General features: G+C 39.7%; 1 protein-coding gene across 5 annotated transcripts in view; it reads right to left on the reverse strand.

Annotated features, from left to right (window-relative positions):
• Window positions 1-20,828, reverse strand: part of chd7 (chromodomain helicase DNA binding protein 7) — a 228,198-nt gene that overhangs the window by 169,432 nt on the left and 37,938 nt on the right. The gene's annotated exons all lie outside the window — the stretch shown is intronic.

Raw genomic sequence — 20,828 nt, forward strand, 5'->3', positions numbered from 1 at the left:
TAGCTGTTCTTGTCAATCCAGGGATTGACTTGATGAATCTCTTTAGAAATGCCTCCATGGTTACTATATCCTTCTTAAGCAGGGGAACAGAACTTGTACATAGTACTCCAGGCGTGGCACAGAAACTGCAAAGCCCTCAAGACACAGAATTCACAGAATTCCTTCTGTCACCCTGATAGCCAAAGATACATCATTGAAAGCTTTAGGTTTGAGTGATCCTTCTGCACATACCCAAAAAAAACTGACTGAAAATTTTCTGCCTACGTTGAAGAAAAAAAGTGAACAGCAGCTGACAAATAATGTATAAGCAGAGGAGAGAAAAAGAAAATCAGACAACAAGTGTACAAATGTGAATACTGAACAGGTTACAGCTGAAAACCCATCTGTCAGACTGAGTGTCATTTCTGTCAGGTTCATTTATACTTGGATTTTAAGATTATGAGCAAACAAATGTGGACAGGAACCTACACAATGCTAGAGGAAAGAAACTGATTCAAATGACCATTCCTTATAAAATCATAGTAAGTTCAGCAACTTGTTCCTCAAAAACACAAAAATATACAGATATTACAAAGGAGTTCAGACATTTTCAATGTTTAATTTTATAATATTGTAGGTTCATTGATCTCTAAACCAAAGATATAAGAGTACACACACACACACACGCACGTCATTAGCAGATGAGGAAAATATTTTGGACAGATTGTGTTTATAGAAACAGCATTTCAATTCAGTCACAATTTTTACCATTATTCAGATTCCCCATACCAATGAAAGATCTAAACTGTTCCAATATTAAATGAATATTAATTTGCTATAATTTCTTTTAAATTGGAGAAACCTAAAACTATGCATGCAAACTTACTTACAAATAATTATATCTCAAAATGATACAGTACAAAAGGACCATCCAGCACTGTACCAACTGCAGAGATTTTTAAACGAATGGCTACGGCTTAGTCAGGTGTCAGATTTTTTTTTTGCCATTTCACAGACTCAAACAGAATCTCAACTCAAGGCAACATTACTCAAGGATCTGTGATTTAAGATCAAGACAGACCTCATCAAGAAACCAAAACAAAGAATTAATAGTGTTCCCCACAGATTAATGACATTCTGCCAGCTTGTTACCAAATTCATACTCTGGCCCAAAGGAATATATTGGAACTTTTAAATGCAATTAATATTATACACAGCACTATCATAGTGTATGGGACCAAATTTCCCATATACAAGTCAGGGCAGTCCCTCAGCATCAAGGCTATTTTGCTTATACTCCAGTTTTGTGGGTTCCACGTTGGCTGGTGTAGTCAATGTGGAACCCACATATCCTTCCACTGACGAGGCAGATAATGCTTGGAAGGATAGCAGATAAGTGATCTAGGGAGTAGTACTCTACTCTTAATGTTCATGCAGGGCATCTGCATCCTCCCAATATAGGACCTGAATTTCCCATAATTACCTTGAATGTTCATTTGCCATTACCCTACCTGGCTGATGTGTTGTGCCAAGGTTACACATTGAGGCTTTGGAAACATTCTTGAATCATTTTCCAGGACCCACACCACTAGGTTTAGAAACAGTTATTACCGTAAACCATCAGGGAACCCTTGAACCAGAGGGTATAATATAACTTCACTCACCCCACTGAACTATTCCCAGAACCGATAGACTCACTTTCAAGAGCTCTTCATCTCATGTTCTCAAAATTTATTGCTTATTTATCATTTGCTTGTTTATTTTAGTTCTTCTTAGCATTTATTGTGAATGCCCACAAGAAAATGAATCTCATGGTTCTATATGGTGATATATGTAACTTTGGTAATAAATTTACATTGAACATTGAATTTTCTTCATCACCTTCGTTGTCTCTTGCTGTTGCCATTTTTGGAATAGCAAGAGCTTTAACAATCTGCTGTCGGGCATGCAAATCATATAGCCTGTCAAATAGAGGTTGTCGACTGTAGTTGGTGCAACACAGACAAAAGGCTGAAGGAACTCATCAGGCCAGGCAGCATCTAAGAAAAGAAGTATAGTAGACGCCTTGGCCTGAAATGTCGTCTGTATCTTTTTCCCGTCGATGCTGCCTGGCTCACTGAGTTCCTCCAGCATTTTGTGTGCTCTGCTGGAAATCCAGGCATCGGCAGATTTTTTCTTGCTTGCAACTGTAATTGGCACTTCGATGCCAACGATGTTGGCTTTTAAAAGGGTGCTGACTTAGCTCATATTTCTCACCGGTGGATTTCAGAAGCATACAGTAATGACAAAAATTAATGAAACCAAAGGTGAATTTCATTGCCAACAATAGCCTTTGCTAAGAGCTTTCATCTGAGATATGAAAAAGTGGTTAATATTTTCCAGAGCCTCGAGCGTAGGTGCTGTTAAAAGAGGCAAGTTTGTAGCAGTTCGGTGGGCAGGGAGGATCAAAAAGATGATCTTTGTAGTGTGCAAGGTCCTTTCCTCTGTGTTTCAGTCAATGAGTCAGATACTGAAAACAGGAGCAAGCTCCGTCTAACATGATCATCACTAACCATCAACTTCACTACTTTTCCCACCTTTTTCATCCCTTTAAGTACTAACATAACACGTTAATATCTTGGAGCTCACTCTCCAAATAAGCACAACTGCCATGCTCAGTAAAAGAGATTATCAGCAATGATATTGTGGGTTAGGAAGCTAAAGGTAAAGGAATCCTTAGTGGGCGGTGATCATAATATGATAGAATCAACTCTACAGTTTGAGAAGCTAAAATCAGATGTATCAGTATTACAGTGGAGTAAAGAGAATTACAGAGACACGAGAGGGGAACTGACTAAAGTTGATAGGAAAGGGACACTAGCAGAGATGATAGCAAAACACCAATGACTGGAATTACTGGGGGCAATTTGTAAGGCACAAGATAGATACATCGCATAGATGAAGAATAATTCTAAAGGGATTAGTGGAGTGGATTAGGGATCGGTGATTAGTGGAGTGCCGCAGGGATCTCGGTGACTAGTGGAGTGCCGCAGGAATCTGTCCTGGGCCTCCTGCTATTTGTGATTTTTATAAATGAGCTGGATGCAGAGGTGGAAGGATGGGTGAGTAAGTTTGCGGATGACACAAAGATTGGAGGAGTTGTGGATGGAGCTGTAGCTGGTCGAAGGTTACAAGAGGATATAGACAGGCTGCAGAGTTGGGCAGAAAAATGGCAGATGGAGTTCAATCTGGACAAGTGTAAGGTGATGCAATTTGGAAGGACAAACCAGAAGACTGAGTACAGGATTAATGGTCAGTTACTTAAGAGTGTGGATGAACAAAGGGACCCTGCGGTTCAAATCCATACATCCCTCAAGGTTGCTGCACAGGTTGATAGGGAAGTTAAGAAGGCCTATGGGATGCTAAGCTTCATTAACAGGGTGACTGAGTTCAAGAGTAGAGAGGTCATGTTGCAACTCTACAAATCTCTGGTGAGACTGCACTTAGAGTATTGTTTTCAATTCTGGTCACCTCATTATAGGAAGGATGTGGAAGCTATAGAGAGGGTGCAGAGGAGATTTACCAGGATGTTGCCTGGTTTGGAGAACAAGTCATATGAAGCAAGGTTAGCAGAGCTGGGACTTTTCTCTTTGGAGTGTAGAAGAATGAGAGGGGACGACAGAGGTCTACAAGATTATGAGAGGCATAGATAGGGTGGATAGTCAGTACCTGTTTCCCAGGGCACCAATAGCAAACACCAGAGGGCATATGTACAAAATTAAGGGAGGGAAGTTTAAGGGAGACATCAGGGGTAAAGTTTTTTTTTTTATAAACACAGACGGTTGTGAATACCGGGAATGACTTGCCAGGGACGGTGGTGGAGGCTAAAACATTAGGGGTATTTAATAGCCTTTTGGACAGGCACATGGATGAAAGAAAAATGGAGGGTTATGGGGTAGTGTGGTATATAAAGGATTATATGGGTCGGCACAACATGGAGGGCTGACGGGCCTGTACTGTGCTGTAGTGTTCTATGGTTCTATGGAGAATAAGGAACTGTGGCTGATAAAGGAAGTCAAGGATTACATAAAAGCAAAAGAGGGCACATAGAATGGAGCAAAAATTTGTGGGAAGCTAGAAGATTGAGAAGCTTTTAAAAACCAACAGAAGGCAACTAAAAGAGTTATCAGGAGAGAAAAGATGAAATATGGTGGCAAATTATGCAATGACATAAATGAGGATACCAAAGCTTTTAAAGATATATAAAGAGTAAGAGAAGCAAGAATGGATATCGGACCACTGGAAGATTATGGTGGAGAAATAGTACTGTGGGACAAAGAAATAACAGAAAATATTGTGTATTTTGCGTTATTCTTCACTGTGGAAGACACTACCAGTATGTCAGAGATTGTCAGTGGACAGACAGAAGGGAGTGAAATTGCTATTGTTCAGGAGAAGCTGCTTGGGAAGCTGTAAGGTCTGAAGGTTTTCAAGTCACCTGGACCAGGAGGATTACATCCTACAGTTAAGAAAGAGGTAGCTGAAGAGATTGTGCAGGCATTAGTAACAATCTCTCTGGAATACATTCTGGAATGGTCCCAGAGGACTGGAAAATTGCAAATGTCACTTCACTTAATAAGAAGTGAGGCAGACAGACAGAAGAAAGGAAATTATAGGCCCATTAGCTTAACTTTAGTGGTTGGTGTCCATCATTAAGGATGAGGTGTTGGGGCACTTGGACGCACATGATAAAATATGCCCAAGTCAGCATGGTTTATTTAATGGGAAATCTTGCCTGACAAACCTGTTGGAATTCTTTGAAGAAATAACAAGCAGGATAGACAAAGGAGAATCAGTTGATGTTGTGTACTTGGATTTTCAGAAGGCCTTTGACAAGGTACCACATGAGGCTCCTTAACAAGGTAAGAGCCCAAGGTATTACAGGAAAGAAAATAGCATGGCTAGAAGTTTAAACACGAGGAAATCTGCAGATGCTAGAAATTCAAACAACACACACAAAATGCTGGTGGAACACAGCAGGCCAGGCAGCATCTATAGGGAGAAGCACTGTCGACGTTTCGGGCTGAGACCCTTCGTCAGGACTAACTGAAAGGAAAGATAGTAAGAGATCTGAAAGTAGGAGGGGGAGGGGGAAATGCGAAATGATAGGAGAAGTCCGGAGGGGGTGGGATGAAACTAAGAGCTGGAAAGGTGATTGGCAAAAGGGATACAGAGCTGGAGAAGGGAAAGGATCATGGGATGGGAGGCCTAGGGAGAAAGAAGGGGGGAGGGGAGCTCAAGAGGGAGATGGAGAACAGGCAGAGTGATGGGCAGAGAGAGAGAAAAAAACAAACAACTAAATATATCAGGGATGGGGTAAGAAGGGGTGGAGGGGCATTAACGGAAGTTAGATAAGTCAATGTTCATGCCATCAGGAGGCTACCCAGCCGGTATATAAGGTGTTGTTCCTCCAACCTGAGTGTGGCTTCATCTTGACAGCAGAGGAGGCCATGGATAGACATATCAGAATGGGAATGGGACGTGGAATTAAAATGTGTGGCCACTGGGAGATCCTGCTTTCTCTGACAGACAGAGTGTAGGTGTTCAGCGAAACTGTCTCCCAGTCTGCGTCGGGTCTCACCAATATATAAAAGGCCACACTGGGAGCACTGGACGCAGTATACCACACCAGCTGACTCACAGGTGAAGTGTCGCCTCACCTGGAAGGACTGTCTGGGGCCCTGAATGGTGGTGAGGGAGGAAGTGTAAGGGCAGGTGTAGTACTTGTTCCGCTTACAAGGATAAGTGCCAGGAGGGAGGTCAGTGGGAAGGGATGGTGGGGACGAGTGGACAAGGGAGTCGCGTAGGGAGCGATCCCTGCAAAAAGCAGAAAGAGGGAGGGAGGGAAAGATGTGTTTGGTAGTGGGATCCCGTTGGAGGTGGCAGAAGTTACGAAGAATTATACGTTGGACCTGGAGGCTGGTGGGGTGGTAGGTGAGGACAAGGGGAACTCTATCCCGAGTGGAATGGCGGGTGGATGGGGTGAGGGCAGATGTGCAGGAAATGGGAGAGACGCGCTTGAGAGCAGAGTTGATGGATAGAAGTTTGGCTGACTGGCAGAAGGCAAAGTTTCAGAATAAAGGATCCCTTTTCTGGTTGGCTGGTAGTGATTAGTGGTGTTCTGCAGGGGCCGGTGTTGGGACCAGTTCTTTTCACAGCACATGCCAATGATTGCGGTGATGGAATTGATGGCTTTGTGGCCAAGTTTGCAGAGGGGCAGGTAGTGTTGAGGAAGTAGGAAATCTGTAGAAGGACTAAGAATGGGAGAATGAAAAAGTAGCAAATGGAATAGAGCATTCGTCATGCACTTTGGTCCTTGAGATAACAATACTACAGCAGTTGATGGGTGACCCTTCTACTGTTACTATGATGCTCATTTCAGGAAGATGGCCACAATTACAGCATCTCTCATGCCCCGACATGTCCTGCTCTTTTTAGATATGGGAGATCACAAATCATCTTCTGAAATTAATCTTCCCCAATTTTTTTTTTTACTACAGATGGGCTTGTGTTGTCAGACTATTTCCCTGATATTTTTCAAGAGCCTCTTTACTTACATGTCATACTGGGCTGGTAGGAAGACAAAACCTGATTTTTTGCTGGCGGGTAGTCAAGGAAAGAGACAACCAAAGAGTTCTTTGAAATGCTTCTTCCAAAACCAATTGTGTACTATTGACCCATTAATGACTGCTCAGTTCTTGAATCTCAGGAGAGACTCAAACATTTAGATCATGGAAGACCTTGACAGTGTTGCAGAATTTGTTGTCATGGTCAGTAGCAAGCTGCTGGATATCCTGTGCTTCTCTTTATATAGATTAGTTCAGCACAGTACAGGGTCCCCGGCCCACAATGTTGTACAGACTTCTTGACCTACTCCAAGCACAATCTAACCATTATCTCCTACATAGCCCTCCACTTTTCCTTTCATCCATATGCATTCTAATAAATTAAGGATTTCTCTGTTGAAATTTCCCTTGAGGTGGGTGTAGAGCAGTTATGTTTGGAGATCAAACAGTTCCAACAGTATCACATAACATTTATGGTATTCTTTTGGGAGAATTAAACATTAAACATTCAATCAACATTTTACCCTTCCAGAAACATAGAAAACCTACAGCACAATAGAGGTCCTTTGGCCCACAATGCTGTGCCAAACTGGTACCCATAGCCCTCTATTTTTCTAAGCTCCGTGTACCTATCCAGGCGTCCCTTAAAAGACCCTATCGTATCCGCCTCCACTACTGTCGCCAGCAGCCCATTCCACGCCCTCACCACTCTCTCCTTAAAAAACGTACCCCTGATGTCTCCTCTGTACCTACTTCTAAGCACCTTAAAACTGTGCCCTCTCGTGTTAGCCATTTCAGCCCTGGGGAGAAAGCCTCTGACTATCCACATGACCAGTGCCTCTCATCATCTTATACACCTCTATCAGGTCACCTCTCATTCTCCGTCGCTCCAAGGAGAAAAAGCCAAGTTCACTCAACCTATTCTCATAAGGCACACTACCTAATCCAGGTAACATCCTTGTAAATCTCCTCCACACCATTTCTATAAGTTTCCACATCCTTCCTGTAGTGAGGTGACCAGAACTAAGCACAGTACTCCAAGTGAGGTCTGACCAGGGACCTTGGCTCTTAAATTCAATTCCATGGTTAAGGAAGGCCAATGCCTTCTTAACCACACAGTGAACTGCGCAGCAACTTTGAGTGTCCTATGGACTCGGACTCCAAGATCCCTCTGATCCTCCACACTGCCAAGAGTCGTACCATTAATACTATATTCTGCCATCATATTTGACCTATCAAAATGAACCATCTCACACTTATCTGGGTTGAACTCCATCTGCCACTTCTCAGCCCAGTTTTGCATCCTATCAATGTCCTGCTGTAACCTCTGACAGCTCTCTGCTCTATCCATGACACCCCCAACCTTTGTGTCGATCAGCAAATTTACTAACCCATCCCTCCACTTCCTCATCCAGGTCACTTATAAAAATCACAGAGAAGGGGTCCCAAAACAGATCCAAGGCACACCACTGGTCTCCAACCTCCATGCAGAATATGACCCATCTACAACCACTCTTCGCCTTCTGTGAGCAAGTCAGTTCTGGATTCACAAAGCAATGTCCCCTTGGATCCCATACCTCCTTACTTTCCTCAATTAGCCTTGCATGGGGTACCTTATCAGATTCCTTGCTGAAATCCATCTACACTACATCTACTGCTCTTCCTTAATCAAAGTGTTTAGTCATATCTCAAAAAATCCAAACAGGCTCATAAGGCACGACCTGCGTTTGACAAAGCCATGCTGAATATTCCTAATCATATTATGCCTCTCCAAATGTTCATTAATCCTATCTCTCAGGATCTTCTCCATCAACTTACCAACCACTGAGGTAAGACTCACTGGTCTGTAATTTCCTGTGCTATCTCTACTCACTTTCTTGAACAAGGGAACAACACCTGCAACCCTCCAATCCCCCTGAACCTCTCCCATCTCCATTGATGATGCAAAGATCATTGCCAGAGGCTCAGCAATTTCCTCCCTCACCTCCTACAGTAGCCTGGGGTACATCTCATCCGGTTCCGGAGACTTATCCAACTTGATGCTTTCCAAAAGCTCCAGCACATCCTCTTTCTTCATATCTACATGCTCAAGCTTTTCAATCCACTGTAAATCACCCCTACAATCACCAAGATCCTTTTCCGTAGTGAATACTGAAGCAAAGTATTCATTAAGTACCTCTGCTATCTCCCCCGGTTCCATACACACTTTTCCACTGTCACACTTGACTCGTCCTATTCTCTCATGTCTCATCCTCTTGCTCTTCACATACTTGTAGAATGCCTTGTGGTTTTCTGTAATCCTGCTCGCCAAGGCCTTCTTGTGGCCTCTTCAGGCTCTCCTAATTTCATTTTTAAGCTCCTTCCTGCTAGCCTTATAATCTTTTAGATCTCTATCATTACCTAGTTTTTTGAACCTTTCCTAAGCTTTCTTTTATTCTTGACTAGATTTTCAATAGCCTTTGTACACCACGGTTCCTGTACCCTACTATCCTTTCCCTGTCTCATTGGAACGTACCTATGCAGAACACCACGCAAATATCTCCTGAACATTAGCCACATTTCTGCCGTACATATCCCTGAGAACATCTGTTTCCAATTTATAGTTCCAAGTTCCTGCCTGACAGCTTCATATTTCCCCTTACTCCAGTTAAACGCTCTCCTAACTTATCTGTTCCTATCCCTCTCCAATGCTATGGTAAAGGAGATAGAATTGAGATCACTATCACCAAAATGCTCTCCCAGTGAGACACCTGACCAGGTTATTTCCCAATACCAGATCATGTACAGCCTCTCCTCTTATAGGCTTATCTACATGTGTCAGGAAACCTTCCTGAACACACCTAACAAACACTACCCCACCTAAACTCCTTGCTCTAGGGAGATGCCAATCAATACTGGGGAAATTAAAATCTCCCACCACGACAACCCTGTTATTATTACACCATTCCAGAATCTGTCTCCCTATCTACTCCTCTATATCCCTGCTATTATCGGGTGGTCTATAAAAATCACCCAGTAGAATTATTGACCCCTTCCTGTTTCTAACTTCCACCCACAGAGACTCAGTAGACAATCCCTCCATGACTTCCTCCTTTTCGGCAGCCGTGACACGCCACCACATCTTTTACCTCCCTCCCTGTCCTTTCTGAAACATCAAAAGCCTAGCAGTCGAAGTAACCATTCCTGCCCCTGAACCATCTAAGTCTCTGTAATGGCCACAACATGATAGCTCCAAGTACTGATCCACGCTCTAAGCTCATTCGCTTCGTTCATGGTGCTTCTTGCGTTAAAATAGACACATCTTCAAACCATCAGTCTGAATGCATCCCTTCTCTATCACCTGCCTATCTTCCCTCTCGCACTGTCTCCAAGCTTTCTCTATTTGTGAGCCAAACACCCCTTCCTCCATTTCTTCACTTTGGTTCCCAACCCCCAGCAATTCTAGCTTAAACTCTCCCTCCTTTCTATGACTGAAATTACAAGACCTGTTCATTTTCATCTTCAAAACATGGAAAAGTACTATTTTTAATGCAAAATACGCAAGTTGAATCAGCAAATTGAAATAGATTCCTTCAACTATTCACAAAAGCTGTAGATTTTCAACTTCTTTACTTGTTGGTTTGATTAAAATCTGGAAGTTACACTACTAATCCATTCCTGCTATTCTCAAATTAATATGAATCAATGTCATTTCTTTACAATCAAATGACGCAACACAGCAAATTGTGTATTTACCTAAAACAAGGCAGGGTCATGTTCCATATGATTTAGACTGTGGTTACTTGTGAAAGTGAAAGAGAATTGGAAATCAGTGAATTTTCTAAGAGATAACATAACACATTGTCCAGAAGTTGCAGGTAATGGCAAAATTGATTTTATGATTGTCACATAGAAACATAGAAAACCTACAGCATGTTACAGGCCTTCGGCCTACAAAGTTGAGCCTAACATGTCCCTACCTTAGAAATTACTAGACTTCCCCATAGCCCTCAATTTTTCTAATCGTATCCACCTCCACCACGGTTGCCAGCAGCCCATTCCATGCACTCACCACTCTGTGTAAAAAAACATACCCCTGACATCTCCTCTGTACCTACTCCTGAGCTCCTTAAACCTGTGTCCTCTTGTGGCAACTATTTCAGCCCTGGGAAAAAGCCTCTGACTATTCACATGATCAATGCCTCTCATCATCTTATACACCTCTATCAGATCATCTCTCACCCTCCATTGCTCGAAGGAGAAAAGGTCAAGTTCATTCAACCTATTCTCATAAGGCATACTCCCCAATCCAGGCAACATCCTTGTAAATCTCCTCTGCACCCTTTCTGTGACTTCCACATCCTTCCTGTAATGAGGCAACCAGAACTGAACACAATACTCCAAGTGGGGTCCTTGTTCCCTTGTCCGTTTGTTCCTCTGCTCTGATCTCCCTCGTGGCACTTATCCTTGCAAATGGAACAAGTGCTACAACTGCCCATACACCACCTCCCTCACTACCATTCAGGGCCCCAAACAGTCCTTACAGGTGAGGCAACACTTCACTTGTAAGTCCGTTGGGACCATATACCATGTCCGGTGCTACCGATGTGGCCTCCTGTATATTAATGAGACTCAGCAAAGATTGGGAGACTGCTTCAATGAGCACCTGTGCTCCGACTGCCAGAAAAAGCGGGATCTCCCAGTGGCCACCCATTTTAGTTCCACCTCCCATTCTGTTAAGTCAGTCCATGACCTCCTCTACAGTTGTGATGAGGACACGCTCCGGTTGGAGGAACATCGATTTCTTGAATTTCCAGTTATGCCCCTCCCCCTCACATTCCCAGCCCCTTTTCCCCTCTCTCACCTCATCTCCTTGCCTGCCCATCACCTCCCTCTGGTGCTCTTTTCTTTCACCCATGGCACTCTGTCCTCTCATATAAGATTCCCCCCTTCTCCAGCCCTGCATCTCTTTCACCAATCAACTTCCCAGCTCTTTACTTCACCCCTCCACTTCCCAGTTACACCTTCCGTTTCTTCCTCCCCTCCCCCCACCTTTTAAATCTTTTGTTCTCCAGTTCTACTGAATGGTTTCGGGCCGAAATGTTGACTGTACTCTTGTCCATAGATGCCGCCTAACCTGCTGAGTACCTGCAGCATTTTGTATCTGCTGCTTGGATTTCCAGCACGTGCAGATTTTCTTGTTTGTGACCATAGAAGGGAGTCTGGTTTGCATGATAAGCAAGTTATGTCCACAACCCTCTAGTTTACATGGTTAATGCAGGAAGATCAAACTGAATACACCAGCTGTATCAAGTCAGTCTGTTAGCAAAACCACAAATTCAATTGTGAATTCACCTGTAATGTGGCAAAACATCCCATAGTACTTTCATGGAATGTTCTCAAGGACAAACCAGGCTGCATTAGATATTAGAATTAATTACCTAAAGTACTTCCAGAAAGTTATGTTAGATAAAAAGAGGTAGGGTGTGGTTAGAAAAGGAATTTCTTGTTACCACCTACAAGCATGGATGCGTTATAGTATTGTACTTTTTCTGGATATTCTAAATCGGTGTGCCAACATGAATGACGGATTCCTCAGTTGCCCCAAATTACTATAATTATTTATGTAGAGCTTAAAGCCTTGGCAATTGAAAAGACAGCCACCAGAATTAGGGTAACAGTGGCATCTGAAAATTATTCCACAATTGGAGATTACAACAATAGGGAGGGTCAAGACTGAGAAATTTGAAAACAAGGGTAAGGACTAAGCGAGACATTGCTTCCACTAGAACCAGTATAGATCAACAGGCACGGGTGGGTACATCAGCAGAACTGGTCGGCATTAGGCTACAGACAGAGCTCTTGGTGACATATTTATGAAGTAGAGAACAAAGACAAGGGTCAAACATTAGATAGTTACAAATGAACATCTGAGCAAATAAAATGAAGTGGGGCTCAAGACAGAGTATTACAGGAAACTGGCAAATCTTTGTGATAGTATGGCCATACCATAAATCCAAAATCTGTTACAAAATATTTTTATTAATATTGCTATTCAGAAAGGTTATGACTATTAAATCTGTTAGACTGCATGAATATTTGAGATGTAATATAATTTGATTTTGAAGCAAAACCTCAAAACTGGCTTGTTTCTGAAATAAAAGGTGTTGAGATTAAAGAAAGTAGCTCATTAGCTAGTAAAATACTCAGTAATTATTGATCAGCTAACCAGGATTCACTCATCAGAACTCCAATTTCAACATTTACAAAATTTTAAGTAACCTATCCAAATTGGTAAAACTGATGCAGGTATCTTTCAAATAACTAGATACTTGATAAACACAAGTAATTTAGCAACTGTGTATAATGAAATACACCAACGAACAGGAGCCATTAATAGAATCGAGACACACTACTTCAGAGTAATTTCAAAATGTACAATCGCACGCACTGTCAAAAAGATGGACATCTATAGCTCAGACAGAACATTCAAATATTAAGATTAGGGATATTATTTCCACCAATCTTAACCTTTCAGATACTGGTAGCAAAAACAAGGAGAATTCTAAGTTTTAGATTTTCCCTTTAGGACGGACTGAAAAAAAACCTTAAAATATTAGAACATATTCCTACTATTTATTTTGCTAAAAGTAGTATCATGTAGTATAATATCAGGTTAACAGAATATGGAGATTACTAGCTAAACAAAATAGCTTAACTAACTTTAATCTAAGATTCAACATAGAGCAGAGTGCCACCTAGTGTTTTTACCTATATGAAGTATTGGAAGGGGAAATGGGTGAATTCTGGAATTGAGAAAAATCACTAAAAGTAAGTATTCAGATGAAATAAACCAAAAGGTTTTAAGACATCCGAAACATTTTAATGCTATTTGAAGGGTGAAATTTCTTCAATGGCTCGATGAAAGGCAGATGACATGGTTATTTATGAGAATTGTTGGTCAGATGAAACAGTCTTCAAAATGGCTGCTGCATTTCTACATTACAGTCAGTAGTGTCTTAGAGTGATTAACATCATGAAGTGAATTAAGGGAATATGGTGTATAATTTATTAAATGATCAAATGAGTTTCCAACACAAACAGACTGGATAAATTTTTCCCCATGTCTACATTCAAATAAACTACTTCATTTTCTTTTCAGTCACCATTAAGTTCAAGTGGGAAGGTAATTCTGGGAGATAAAACTGCTTTTTGTACTGTCATAACACATTCCAGTTTTCTTTCAATTAAATTTTGAACAGGAAATGCCAATTCATTTCACAGTAATTTCAGCCAAATCCATAGGTTTCACCTAGAGTCACATTTCTAAAATGAGAATCAGACGCAAAGGCTTTGAAGATCCACAATCGCTCTGATAACCAAATATTAAAAAAGCTATCCTAATGACCTACTGGGTAAAGTAAACAGCAGGTAGACAGCAAGATCTTCAATCATGACTGCTAAGTGAGCAAGAATAACTGTATAACATATTTACCGAGGAAATAGAAGGAATTTTCACCCAACTATTCAAGAATACTTTGAAAAACATAAAACAAAACAGTCCCTTCAGCCCATAATGCAAGTGCCAATGATGCCAATTTAAACTCCACATCTGCCTGCTCATTATCTATCTCTCAGTACCCTGCCTGTTCATGTGTCTGTCCAAATAACTCAAACATTGCTCCACAATTCCACCATTTCCCTCGAGTGCACTGCAGGCACTTACCACTTTGTAAAATAACATGTCATGTAAATTTTCTTTTAATGTTCTCTATCTCACCTGAACACTATAAACACTACTATTTGATATTTTCACACTGGGAATAAGATCCTGATTATCTATCACGTCTTTGGCTCTGATAATTTTGTATAGTTCTATTAAGTGGGACCAGTTGTAATGAAGCGGACTGGTTTCATTTTGTTTTCTAGCTGACCTGCAAGTTCACCAAAAAGAACATCCATTTTGGTCGTGTGATATTTATGCTATATCTTCAATGAATAGTGTGGGAAAGTGAGTATAAGTTGCTCACCCAGAAATGCTACATATTAATGCAATCATACATTTGCGAGAAATCAAAATCGGCAGTCAAATCACTGGAAAAAGTAGTAAACTTTTACTAATATTAGAAAACTACATAATAGAAGAGACAAAAGCAGAATTCTTAACATTTGAGTTCTTGATTTTACTTATATGAAGAGCTACAACATGCAGTAGATCCAGCTCCTGTCTATAAACAGCTCCCAGACACATCTAACATTCAACACATTGACTTCAAGTCTGGGTACTATCACAACCTGATGGACATTCATGGACAAGAACAGAATTAAGATGTTAAAACTCTCTCATTTCTCCTAGCCCTACTTTCAATGCCAATACTCCAAAATATTACTTTGTATGCCTGTAAAGAATTATTGACAGGTCCTTTTAGCTGCCCTGAACATCTTCCCTGCAGTGTTGTAGCAGAAAAGCAGTGTACATGGATCAAATTATAAACTGAATAAGCACTTTCCCTCAAGTTACAGCAACCACATACAACTTTGATTTCAACACAAACTGTTCTGAAAAAAATCCATTTTGGCATTTCCTGTCTTTTCAAACTTTAGTATTCACACTCCAAAAACTGCCATTTCCTGTTAGGTAGTAGTCATAGATTCTTAAAGAATACTTTTGCAAAGTTTTTAATGTTACCACAGAAAGTAACCCCATTTGCAAAATGAACAAGATTCTTTCCTCTAATAATCATCTTTTAACACCTGCGACTGAGGACTACCCTGAGAATGCTCTAAAAATTCTACCACTTATAGGATTCAACTTGCCAAAGCTAGTTTAGCTCAAAGAGATTTGAGTAAACCTTGCAATTTCTTTACTGTACTACAGGTGGTTTTTGTTGGGGCTAGAAATTCAAAGAAAAAACAGCAGTGCATGCTCAAATAGTTAAAAAATATTATCAACACAATGATTTGGCTTCCATCAAAAGCTTTTTTTTTAAGCTTTCATTAGCTATCACAATGCAATTATCTGATGAACAGAAAATGTTGCTTGACTGCATTTTCTGTTTTCCATTTCTATAAGTACAGACATGCAGGTCAAGTGGATGGATTTTCTGATAAATTTCATGTAATGCAAGTTTACACAATGCATTGAAAATTGTACTTCTCCATTTCAATTGTCAATTACCTGCACAATTTTATGTCATATTTTGCATCAACTTACAATTGGCATATTAATAAATATAACACATTAATATTAAGACCGTGAGATATATGAGCAGAATTAGGCTATTTGGCCTTTCAAGTCTGCTCCTCCATTTCCCTCAGCCCCAATTTCCTGCCTTTTGCCCCATATCCTTTCATGTCCTGGCCAATCAAGAATCTATTAACCTAACCCATTGACTTGGCCCCCACAGCTGCCTATGGCAACCAATTCCACAGATTCACCACTCTCTGGCTAAAGAAATTCCTCATCTGTTCTAAAAGGGTGCCCCTCTATTCTGAGGCTGTGCTCTCTGGTCTTAGAGTCCCCCACCATAGGAAACATCCTCTCCAAATCTACTCTATCAAGGCCTTTCAACATTCAATAGATTTCAATGAGAACCCTCCCCCATTCTTCTGAATTCCAGTGAATACAGGCCCAGAGCCATCAAACATTCATCATATGATAAGCCTTTCAATCCCAGAATCAGTCTTAATGAACTTCCTTTGAACTCTCTCCAATGTCAGCACATCCTTTCTTAGATAAGGAGCCCAAAACTGCTTACAATGTTCTCTGAATAAATGAACACAGTATAAATGAGAATTTTATGTCTAAAGTTTTTCTTATATTAATTCAAAAACAAGCCTGTTCTTCAACTGGTACCAGATTGATATACAAACTACAACTGTTTAAGATCAAACAATGTATACCTGTTATTTCCAGTCTGCACCCGCATCACAAAAGGGAAAATTGTACAATTTTCACCAAAAAAGGGTATCAGTCAGAATATTGCTATAAATTGGGATTGGTAGTCCCAAATTCACCAATTGCCTCTTCCAGTACACTAAACACTACAGGACATTTCTATGCACAACAGCACAGATCAACATTAGCATTTTGTTCAAATTGCAAATTACCCTATACGATGAAGATTGCAAAACCTGTTTCAATTATAAAACAATTTAGAGACAGGAGGTTGACACACACCTGAATCTGATCACTATTTCTATCACAGCAAAACAATAAGAAATCTCATATACAGGAGAAAATAAAAAAACTAACATTTAGCATACTAACATGCCTAATCTCCCAAATTAGGCTATGTTTTAATGTTGAAATTTGAAAACAATGTGCAGATTATGTGTTTTCAGCCTACTACCTTAATAACTATTACCAAATTCTTTAATAGTATTTTTTTTCTCTTTGACACATTGCTGAGGGTTTGAGCTTTAATGAAGCCCCTTGAAATCATCCCTTTATAATTGACATAGTATATTGTACTATCTCAGCACAAGACTTTGAATTCCTCTTGCTAATCTCTTATTTTGTAATTTTTTGAAGTCGTATTAACAATTTAGATCAATGGTTCAATGCTGTTCACAAGTTAAAGCTTCACACAATTGGGACATAGTAATTTTAGAACATAACTGACAAGTTGCTTCATACTAACAGAAATAGGGATATGGCACACAGCTCATCAGGTCTGACACCAAGATAAAAGGAGATCCCATTCAAGCAGGATTTCCTGCCCAACTCCCATAACCCAATTCTCTTCACGTGGAAAAACTGTCAATTGATCTCATACTTGAATCTACTTAAAAACCATAAATAGTCTTTGGTGAAAATGAATTCCCAAGATGTACAAAACTACAAAAGGAATGTTGCTTTATCCCAGTCCTAAATTTCAAGGAAGTGCATTCTTAATGTCTTATGGATGAGTTATGTTTCCTGACTCTGGACTGCTGCCTGAAAAAAACCCTTCTTAGCATCTCCCTATCATTATGTCCTCAAATGTTCCCCAATTTTTCTCAAACTTTCACTCTTTCCATAAGAGAATGACCCCAACCCCCAAAATCAGAAATACAGATGTGAATTTATACTCCGGCAACTCCAAATATCTTTACTTAGGTACTGCAACCAAGAGTGTAGAGTTTTCAAATATGGCCTCACCAAATCTCTATACAAAATTAGCAAGACTTCTCTCCATTTATAGTCCAGCCTTTTACAGTTAAGATCAAGATACCTGCATCCCTATTTGCTCATTGTATTTCGATATTTATATGGTTTCTGAACACATCAAGATTCTACTACAAAACAAATTTCCAGTTTTCATTGTATAAAGAAAAGCTTTTCTACTCTTCATGAAGTGTATTGGCTCTGACTTTCCTAAATTATTATTTACTTACCAATTGTCACTCATTTTGTCAATACTCTTCTGCAAACCATGCATCCTCTTCACTAACAACAGAAAATCTGCAGATGCTGGAAATACAAGCAACACACAAAATACCGAAGGAATTCTGCAGGTCAGGCAGCATTTATAGAAAAGAGTAAATGGTCAACATTTTGAGCAGAGATCATTCATCAGAATCCTCCTCACTGTTGACCTTCCCAACTTTCTTGTAAGAGATACTATATTCAAGATGGAATCTTTACACAACTTTCCACTTAAATGATCAGGTGCCACTAAATATGCTATGACATTACTGTATTATATATTTCTATTATTCAATATACATTAAGAGGTCATTCTTTTCGATAAACTCTGATACTGTTGTAAAAAATACAATTCCCATATTTAGCTACATTGCAAATATGACTCCACAGCCAATGTATTTTGACATTACTAACCTGGATGCTGCGTGATACAAAATTTGACCTCTTAAAATAATTTGAAATTTCATGATTTTATAGAGATTATTACCATCCTGCACAGATTAATCTTCAAAACAGATTTTTAGTTTAAAAAAAAAACAAATTTTCGACATGAATATTTCAAAGGTGTCAAGATAGAACAATCCAAGACACCATAAAAATCAAACACCTGGAATTTCAGAAAATTAGCTTTTTTTCTTGCTCCAGTCTTTGGTAGGTATTGTATGTTGAAACAAGGAACAAAAGATCAAGATTTGGCAGATGTGCAGTTTTGCTTCACAGATAAAATTCCACTAGGTTCAAATTGACTAACAGGGCTGTTAATATTTTGAAAATCAACAAAAATGCTAGAAATCTGAAACAAAAGCACAAAATACTTGAAATACTCAAAAGTCTAGAGAGAAAAAAATTAACATGACAGATTCCTTTGAAATTCCCCGGTTCTGTCAAACTTGGAAAGGCACCGTACAAGCCATCCACAGGTGCTGCCTAACCTGCTGAGTATTTCCAATACTTTCAGTTTTAATTCCAGATTTGCAGCAACTGTGAATTCATCGTCATTTATATAGCTGCCATAGATCAGCTCTAATTAACATACTTCACATCTTCAGTAACATCTCTAAAGTGGTGCAAGTACCATTTATGTCACACGGTCCCAATCTCCACCCTACTACTGTTGTACCTAGAGTTCTCTCCAACTCATCCTCTTTAGAAGTCAGTTTGTTACAATGCTCCTGGATCAGGTGCAACATCACCAGCTGAAAACATTTGCACAGATGCTGCTTGACCTGATAAATATTTTGAGCACTTTTTGGTACCATTGCAAAACTTTTAACAAAAATGCCATTTTCCAATAAGCAAAAGAAAAACAAAGTAATCATTCAAATTCCATGTACTCATTCACCTGACATAAAAGTCCAATGATTTAGGTGTGATGTTAAATGATTTTTGAAGCACAAAAAATATGCAACATGGTAAAAAAGTATATTTTTTTTAATATACAGCAATAGACAATGACATCTGGCTGAAAATCAAATGCAGTTACATCTATACTACAAAACTTTACAGCTATGGCATTGGGAACAGGAACAAACAATATGGAATCAAATTGTTTCTTCAAATATTTTCAATGACATCTAAAAGTAACCAAGTCTTGAAGCAGAAAGGTACAAAGCAAGCCTTGTAAAAATTAGATAACAAATACATAAAACCTGAATTTTTATTTTAAGACATGAAATTATTGGGAGAAGTTTGTTTTATTTTCCCACCATTTTGGGATGAGGAACTAGAATGGATAGTTCCTCTTCATTTGGAAAAGAAAATATTAGTTTTCAGTACTTAGCATACTTCGGAGCAGAATTAAGTCATTTGGCCCATTCCATCGTGTCTGCTTCGCCATTCCATCATGGCTGATATATTTTCCCTCTGAACCCCGGCCTCCTGCCTTCTCCCCATAACCTTTGATGCCTTTACTAATCAACCTATCAACTTCTGCTTTAAATATACCCAGTGACTTGGCATCCACAGCTGCCTGTAACAATGAACTCCACAAATTCACCACCATCTGGCTAAAGAAATTCTGCATCTCTGTTCTAAAGGGACATTCTTCTATTCTGAGCCTATGCCATCTGGCTCTATACTCTCCCACTTTTTGAAGCACCCTCTTCATGTCCACTCATAAGTAATTCATTGTTTGGTAAAAACAGATTCTAAAATGATACTGTCTACCATAAATGAATTGAAGTTTTGAAGAATTGATTATGATGAGCTATTTCGCTTTCTAAGGTTTGTTCAGTTCTTGAAACAGCTAAAAATGTTCTCTGAACATTTGAGCTAATATTGGCCCTTAGGAAAATATTCAGTGCAGCAGGTTTCATTTGTGCAATGGGTTTTTGTAAGCATTGATAATGTTTAAATGTATTTTAGCTTTAAGATGATCAGTGAATCAGTCTTCAATGATGCAACTTTTCAAAGCATAATCAATATTTTTGTTTGGCAACCAGCAACACCACCCCCACACCCTTAAGGAAACTTTAGGCAACAATATCTTCCAAAATTGAGAACACTGAAGTATGACAGGTACTGAAAACTAACATTTTCTTTTCCGAATGAAGAGGAACTATCCATTCTACTTCCTCATCCCAAGATACTGGGAAATAAAAAACTTCTCACAATTTTCTGTCTTAACAAAATTCAGTAATGTTCAAGTGGTTATTTAAGTGGTACTTCCCCAAGTCACTGAAAGAAAGGTATTTATATGAACTATTTTATGCTCAAAGGGAAAATAATGTACTTTCAACAAGATTATAAGATTAATGCAGGAAGCTAATGAAGGGACTTGGCCCGAAACATTGAATGTTTATTCTTTTCCATAGACGCAGCCTGACCTGCTGAATGCCTCCAGCATTTTGTGTGTG

The sequence above is a fragment of the Hemitrygon akajei genome, chromosome 1 (assembly GCF_048418815.1).
Source record: "Hemitrygon akajei chromosome 1, sHemAka1.3, whole genome shotgun sequence".
Taxonomy (NCBI): Eukaryota; Metazoa; Chordata; class Chondrichthyes; order Myliobatiformes; family Dasyatidae; genus Hemitrygon; species Hemitrygon akajei.